The sequence below is a fragment of the Enhydra lutris genome, unplaced genomic scaffold (assembly GCF_002288905.1).
Source record: "Enhydra lutris kenyoni isolate GAN:26980312 unplaced genomic scaffold, ASM228890v2 scaffoldscaffold2, whole genome shotgun sequence".
NCBI classification, from domain to species: Eukaryota; Metazoa; Chordata; class Mammalia; order Carnivora; family Mustelidae; genus Enhydra; species Enhydra lutris.
This window is the reverse complement of record NW_019154086.1, coordinates 16,573,534-16,582,098: the sequence shown is the minus strand read 5'-3', so window position 1 is coordinate 16,582,098 and position 8,565 is coordinate 16,573,534. Positions and strand designations below refer to the sequence as shown.

At 36.0% G+C, this 8,565-nt stretch overlaps 1 pseudogene; it reads left to right on the top strand.

The window, feature by feature from the left end:
* Nucleotides 1–220: 220 nt before the first annotated feature.
* On the top strand, nt 221–1,664 carry LOC111151104 (annotated as a pseudogene).
* The last annotated feature ends 6,901 nt before the right edge of the window (nt 1,665–8,565 follow it).

The following is an 8,565-nucleotide window of genomic DNA, read 5'->3' as shown; positions in this document are numbered from 1 at the left end:
TATTATCTACTAAATTCTCATATGTAATAATTCTGTTACTGGACTCTATTCCATTTAGCTCCTTTTTGCCTCCTGTTACTGTACCTCAAGTACCATAGCTATTCAAAACCTTTTAATAGTGGTAGGGCAGGTTCCTCATCACTATTCTTCTACTTCTATTTCAAAACTTTTACCTGCCTCCCACTGCCGCCCTGAGTCACTGCCTGCCAGCTCTGACCGCCTGGCTCCCCGTGTTAGGCACCAATATTTGGAGTTCTTAACAACATGGCAGACATTGACAACAAAGAACAGTCTGAACTTGATCAAGATTTGGATGATGTTGAAGAAGTAGAAGAAGAATAAACTGGCGAAGAAACAAAAATCAAAGCAAGTCAGCTGACTGTTCAGATGATGCAAAATCCTCAGATTCCTGCAGCCCTTCGAGAAAGATTTGACGATCTGGTAGAAACACCAACAAGATACATTGAAAGCTTGCCTAGGGTAGTTAAAACACAAGTGAATGCTCTCGAAAATCTTCAAGTTACGTGTGCACAGATAGAAGCCAAATTCTATGAGGAGGTTCATGATCGTGAGAGAAACTATGTTGTTCTCTATCAGCCTCTATTTGATAAGCGATTTGAGATCATTAATGCAATTTATGAACCTACGGAAAAAGAATGTGAATGGAAACCAGATGAGGAGGATAAAATTTTGGAGCTGAAAGAAAAAGCCAAGATTGAAGACGAGAAAAAGGATGAAGAAAAAGAAGACCCCAATGGCATTCCAGGATTCTGGTTAACTGTTTTTTAAGAACGTTGACTTGCTCAGTGATATGGTTCAGGAACATGATGAACCTATTTTGAAGCTCTTGAAAGATAGTAAAGTGAAGTTCTCAGATGTTGGTCAGCCCGAGTTTTGTCTTAGAATTTCACTTTGAACCCAAAGAATATTTCACAAATGAAGTGTTAGAAAAGATATATAGGATGAAGTCAGACCAGATGATTCTGATCCCTTTTCTTTTGATGGACCAGAAATTACGGGTTGTACAGGGTGCCAGATAGATTGGAAAAAAGGAAAGAATATCACTTTGAAAACCATTAAGAAGAAGCAGAAACACAAGGGATGTGGGATAGTTCATACTGTGACCAAAACAGTTTCCAATGACTCTTTCTTTAATTTTTTTGCCCCTCCTGGAGTTCCTGAGGGTAGAGATCTGGATGATGCTGCTGAAGCTATCCTTGCTCCAGTCTTTGAAATTTGTCACCTTTTTTAAATTATTTTTTATTTTTTAGACAGACAGAGATCACAAGTAGGCAGAGAGAGAAGGGGGAAGCAGGCTCCCTGCTGAGCAGAGAGCCCGATGTGGGGCTGGATGCCAGGACCCTGGGATCATGACCTGAGCCGAAGGCAGAGGCTTAACCCACTGAGCCACCCAGGTGCCCCCAAATTGGTCACTTTTTACATGTGCGTATAATCCCAAGATCATTGTTATACTTTACTGGAGAAGCTATCAAAGATGATGATGATGATTATGATGAAGAAGGTGAAGAAGCAGATGAGGAAGGGGAAGAAGGAGTTGAGGAAAATGATCCAGACCATGACTCAAAGAAGGATCAAAACCCAGCAGAGTGCAAGCAGCAGTGAAGCAGGATGTATGTGGCCTTGAGGATAACCTGCAGTGGTCTGCCTTCTGCTTCCCTGGAAAGGATGAATTTACATCATTTGACAAGCCTATTTCAAGTTTTTTTGTTGTTATTGTTTGTTTGCTTGTTTTTATTTTTGCAGCCTAAAATAAATATGTCAAATATAAATAAAAAAACTTTTACCTGTTATTCACACATATTTATTCTTTATAAGACTTATTTTATCAAACCTAAATACACAAGAGACATATGAATGAAAGTAATCTAAGAAATACATATCAATAAAGCTTCAATGTTCCCCTTCAAATTCCTTTCCATTCTCATACTCCTAAGAAGTAGTCTTTGATCTATATTCTGACAGGGTTTGGTTTTGTTTTGTTTTTAATACATGCACATGTGTATTTTGTAGATTTATAGTATATTGATTTGTGTGATCAATATTGCTTAACATAAATCGGATTATACTGTTCATATTGTTCTACTTTTTAAATTTAATTTGGTTGTGGACAGGGAACATGATTTCAAGATTTTGAAAGTTGTTGAGATTTGTTTTATGACTCAACTTGATTTATCTTAATGTATACGCCATGTGCTCTTCGGAGAAAAGTACATTCTGTAGTTTCTGGATATAGTGTTTTATAAATGTAACTTGCATCAAGTTGATTGATAGCCTTATTCAAATCTCCCATGGGATCTATAATGATATTTGATCTACTTACTGTATTATTACTCAGAGAAGTACTGAATTCTCCAACTTTGGGGATTTAACTGTTTCTTCCTTTAATTCTACCTATTTTTGCTTGGTATATATATTTTTAAGGACTTTATTTTTAAGTAATCTCTACACTCAGTGTGGGGCTTGAACTCACACTGCCTTAGATCGAGAGAGATATCCTCTACCAACTGAGCAAGCCAGGTGCCCCTTGCTTGGTGTATTTTAAAATATTATTAGTAAGTGTATTCACTTTAAGATTGTTATGTCTCTTCTCAATGAATTGACTCTTTCATGATTATAAAATGACCCTTTTATGTCTGATGATGCTCCTTGTCTTGAGGTCAGTGTCGTCTGGTATTAATATAGCATACCAGCTTTCATATGTTTAGTGTTTGTGTGGTGTATCTTTTCCAACTTCTGTGTTCTGTCTTTTGTGTGTACTGTGGATCTCTTGTTGCCAGCAAATAGTTGGGTTCTCTTTTTTATGCAGCCTGATAAACTCCGAATTCAAATTATTGATATAACTGAGACTGTCTCCATCATGATATTTACTCTCTCTTTGCTCTTTGTTTCTTTGTTCTTCCTTTCTGTCTCTGTGTTAATAAAATTTTTATATCCCATATTATCTTTTCTATCAGCTATTCAGCTAATATAGCTTTGTGGAAGGTCTTTTTTTTGGTTTGGTTTTGTTTTGTTTATTTTGGTTTTGGGTTTCTGTCATGTTTTCTCTACAGGCTACAATATTCATCCTTAATTGATCAGTCTTCTTGAGTTATTATTATGTCACTTCAAAGATTATGTAAGAAACAGTGGTAAAATTTAATATGTACTGCTCTTGTCTTTTCCAATATTGTGTCTTATATTTACTTCCACATGTGTTATAAAGTTCACAAAGTATTTTTTTACTTTTAAGTGGTTTATGACTTAAAGAATTTAAGAAAATGAATAAGAGAAAGTATTTTATATTCACCTATGTATATTATATTTCCAGCTTTCTTACTCCTTCTTGTATATCTGAATCCCCCTTGGGTATTAATTGTCTTGGCCTGAAGACATCCCTTTAGCATCTCTTGTATAATGGCATATTCTGCTGGCAACAGGTTCTCTCAGCCTCCATTTCTCTGAAAGTATACGATTTTTTCTTTCATTTTCAAAAGATATTTTTGCTGGATCTAAAATTCTAGGTGAAACTTCCACTTACAGTCATGGTGGTCCAGATTATCTGTTGCTGTCAACTAGAAAATGGAAAAATTATGGAAAACAAGTATTTTCAGATAGTGGGCAATTGGTAGTACAGGACTATGACCCCTAAGAAAAGGAAAACAAATGAGTCCTATCGTTGCTTTGGCTATCTGTCTGGAAGTTCTTGCTAGATTTTGGCACAGGGAAAGCAAACCCCTAGAGGGTACAATATTCTTACAGAAGTGAGGAGACAGATTGGAGACCAATGCAGCTAGAATTTTCAAAACAAAAAGTTTCACATGGGGTGCCTGGGTGGCTCATCGGGTTAAAGCCTCTGCCCTCGGCTCAGGTCATGATCCCAGGGTCCTGGGATCGAGCCCCACATCGGGCTCTATGCTCAGCAGGGAGCCTGCTTCCCCCGCCCCCGCCTGTCTCTCTGCCTACTTGTGATTTCTGTCTGTCAAATAAATAAATAAAATCTTTTAAAAAAAATTAAAAAAAAAAGTTTCACAGAGAAATATTTGTCAATCTACGTGAGTTCCCTTCTCCGAGATTCAAACTCCCTCCAGATTCTATGATTTTTGTTGCCTTTGAAAAATGTTATTTCAAATGTTTTCCCCAGATTTATAATTATTATCAGCAAGAGAATGGGTCTGATATTCCTTTGTTAATAGAATCCAGAACTCCAATGGTTTTGTTTTTTACCTATAATATGTCTTAGAGATCTTTTTTCATCAGTGTCCCAGATCACATCTCATTCATTTTAGGGCCTGCTAGCATTCCATAACACAAACGTAGCACAATTTATTGAACCATTCTTCATAGAAAGACAATTAAGTAACTATTGGAGTTTGCTATTAGAAATAATATTACAATGAATAGACTTACAAATGTATCTTTTGCACTTGTTCTAACAATTTTATAGGTTAAAGAGTCAGAAGTAGAATTTCTGTGTCAAAAGGCCTAAACATTTAAAATTTTTAAAATAGACTTTACCAAATTAAACTTTACAATATATATTTTCCTGTCTCATTTACTCCTCAAAAATAACTTGAGAATCAACTTATCAAGTTCTACTTTAAATACCATTAGAATGTAAATTTAAATTATTTCCTTATTTTATTTGTGTGTTTTACATTCATCTTAGTTTTCTCTTATATTTTTAGCCCATAGGAGTTATTCTTGTTAGTGGTGCCATTTGTGGTTAGTTCTACTATTAATGAACATGGTCTTATGTTTCCAGTATAAATAAATAAAACACTAGGGAAATTTTGAAAAACACAGAAGAAAATGTTTTTAAATGAAGGGATAAAGCACTCATTTTCTTTCTTCTTAGGACATTTTCTTCCAATCTTTTTTCATATGCACAGGTTTTGGTTCTAAACAATTTAATCATACTGTGTATAAAACATTCTAAGATATTTTTCCACTAACATTATATGAAAAGCATTTCCTCCCTTGTTAAATACACAGATGCTTTTCAATTTTATTTATTTTAAATAACACTGTAATGATTTTGCACTGTTTGTTTATAATAATTTCCCAGAAATGGAAGTACTTGGTCAAAATTTATTGATATCTACTTAGTAAATATTGCTAAATTATTTTCTAATATTTTTAATCGTTTGCACTCATGTTTTTAAATTATCTATTCCATTACAACCTTGAAAATAATTTTGTAAATCTCTGCTAATTTCATAGGTTTATTAATTGGTTAATTTTCTTCTATTGAAAATTATTAATGTCTTTCAGTTATTTTTGATCCTTACCAATACTAGTACATCTACTACATATAATCTACTAACATCCTGATCGTTGTCCCTCATTTTTTTTTTGTCTCTCATTTATTAAAGGCTTCGTAAAATTGCTCAAGCTTTCTTAAGTTTTGCAATTATTCTGGTTTATCTATCAATATCTATCTAATATCTTTGTCTCTCATTTTATCAACTTTCTTACTTCCAATGACTTCCATCCCCACTTCACATTTGCCATACTCTCCTGACTCACTTATCATAGCAAATGCTTCATAAAGTCATAAATTCACAATTTTTTCTAACCTTAACTTCTCTCATCCTTTCAACTTTCCTTCTTCATTATTACCATAATACTCTGTCTTCATCTAATTTCTAAGTACTTAGGAATCATCAACATTCTTTCTGTCCATCAAAATCTATCTGTAATCTATCCATAAAACACCCCTTATATTCAGATCTGCATCAACTCCATGAAGTATTTCCATTATTCTCCTGTAGACCCCATCTCTTTGGCCCATTTGTCTTTTATTGTATATTTTCTTTAAAATTTTCTCAACCCAGTTCAATTCACCCATCCTCCTTCTCTCTAAGTTTTCCTTGATGAACACTACGGATCATTGACACCATTACAAATTCAAGATTTCCTTAGCTGGACCTTCAGAGTTTCTAAGGAGTCCTATGTATTTCTTCTAATTACCTCCACTCCCTCCAGTTGTCAACAATTACTACCATAACCTTTCTTCACTTTCTTCAACTACCAAAATACCTCTTCTAATGCTATTTTTAGAACATAGGCTCAATAAAAATTACCTCATAGAAAAGAGCAGCGAGATCTTTCTCAACTTCCTGCCACTCCATTTTTATTTTATACTCCTGTTTCTTTTTTTCCTTCTTCCCTGACACAATTAGAAAGTGATTCTTTCTCCTAACTAAAGTTTATGACCTCCATCCTTGCCTTTGTACTTTCTCTGCTCCATTAATCATGCCAACTCTCTCCTGTATTTTCTGTACCTCCAATGATCAAGAATTTTGTCAGAATTTAAATTTACTCAGGTTTCTCTCATATTAGAAAGAGAGAGGGGAAAGAAGGAGGGAAGGAAGAAAAGAAGAAAAGGAAGGACTTCAAACGGGCAGAGGGAGAAAGAGAACTTCATCCAGGACTCCAATAGCTAATATGCTTAGCATATAAAAGGCTGTGATAAATATTTGTGGAATAAGTGTTGAAAAACATTAGGTTTCAGTGTGATAAAACTGCTCATGAGCTTTATAGTGTCAAGATTTCTGTGTGATAAAACTGCTCATGAGCTTTACAGTGTCAAAACTGTACTATCCTTCTAGAACTATAGAGATCAATCAAAATAATACCTTAAATGACATATCAAACCCCCTACCTATTTTGTGTGATAGCAAAATCACAAACTAAAAATAAAATGGTATGCATGTGTATGTTTTTTAATCACATAATGTAATTAAAAAGAAAAAAACAGCTTTTTCCGCAGAGAAAAAAAAAGGGGAGCGAGATCCCTTATTTGAATTTTAAAGAATTCCAATATATAGATTAGTTTTCTTTCTTAATACCCTATAAATATATTATCTGTGTGATTTTATTTTTCAAGTTTCACTGGTTTAGATTAGAAAAGAAATTTTGTACTTAGCAAACCATAAAAATCTTTCACTGTGTGGCAACTTTAAGGGAAGTAATTTGCATTTAAAAATACTGTCATTAGTACTTGTCAAAATAACATTTCTTCTAAAATCTATTTAAAAGTTTTAATTACTTGGTTTTACTGATTATTTAAAAGATTTTAAGAATTTTATTCTGAAATTCTTTAAGGGCTCAAAGTTAATATATTTTAGATTAATTTTAATATTAGAAACAAGAACTATAAGCTCACAGCACATATGAATTCTTATGACTTTATACTACCCATAAGAACAGAGTCCTTTAAAAATTCCAAATAGACACTAAGACCTGAAATTCATTATTTTATGCACCAGATGTCACTGTTTCTCCATGCTAGTAAAATGGACCAACAAATTTTGGCAGTTAAAAATACCCAACTTACTTTAGATTTCTATTCTTAAGTATATACCAACAGAAACGTGTAAGTGTATAAACCAAAAAATAAGACCACAAATGTTCATAGTGGCATTATTAACATTTCAAACAAGAAACTACCCAAACGTCAATCAAGTGTGAAATGGATAAATGCACTGGGAGTATACACACACACACACACACACACACACACACACACAATGGAATACTATACAGCCATGAGAATAAAAAACTACAAACACACACAACAAATCTCAAAAATACATTTAGCAGGAGGAGTCAGATAAAAAAAAAAGTCTAAGGAGGAGTCAAGATGGCAGAGAAGTAGCAGGCTGAAACTATTTCAGGTAGCGGGAGATCAGCTAGATAGCTTATCTAAAGATTGCAAACACCTACAAATCCAATGGGAGATCGAAGAGAAGAAGAACAGCAATTCTAGAAACAGAAAATCAACCACTTTCTGAAAGGTAGGACTGGCAGAGAAGTGAATCCAAAATGACGGGAAGATAGACCGTGGGGGGAGGGGCCAGCTCCCGTCAAGCGGCGGAGCAACGGAGCACAAAATCAGGACTTTTAAAAGTCTGTTCCACTGAGGGACATCGCTCCAGAGGCTTAACCGGGGTGAAGCCCACGCGGGGTTAGCGTGGCCTCAGGTCCCGCAGGGTCACAGAAGGATCAGGGGTGTCTGAGTGTCGCAGAGCTTACAGATATTAGAACGGGGAAGCCGGCTACAGAGACAGAACCGAGGAATGAGCTCTAAGCTCAGGTTTACCTTGAACCGGTCACACTCTTGGTCAGCTCGAGCGCGGCCGGAGGCCAGGGTGACGGGAGGAATTGGGAGCTGTTCTCTGAGGGCGCACTGAGGAGTGGGGCCCCGGGCTCTCGGCTCCTCCGGGCCGGAGACTGGGAGGCCGCCATCTTCATTCCCGTCCTCCAGAACTCTACGGAAAGCGCTCAGGGAACAAAAGCTCCCGAAAGCAAACCCGAGCGGATTACTCAGCCCGGCCCCAGGTAAGGGCGGTGCAACTCCGCCTGGGGCAAAGACACGAGAATCACTACAACAGGCCCCTCCCCCAGAAGATCAACAAGAAACCCAGCCAGGACCAAGTTCAACTACCAAGGAGTGCAGTTTCAATACCAAGGAGAGCAGCGGAATTCCAGAGGAGGAGAAAGCAAAGCATGGAACTCATGGCTTTCTCCCCATGATTCTTTAGTCTTGCAGTTAATTTAATT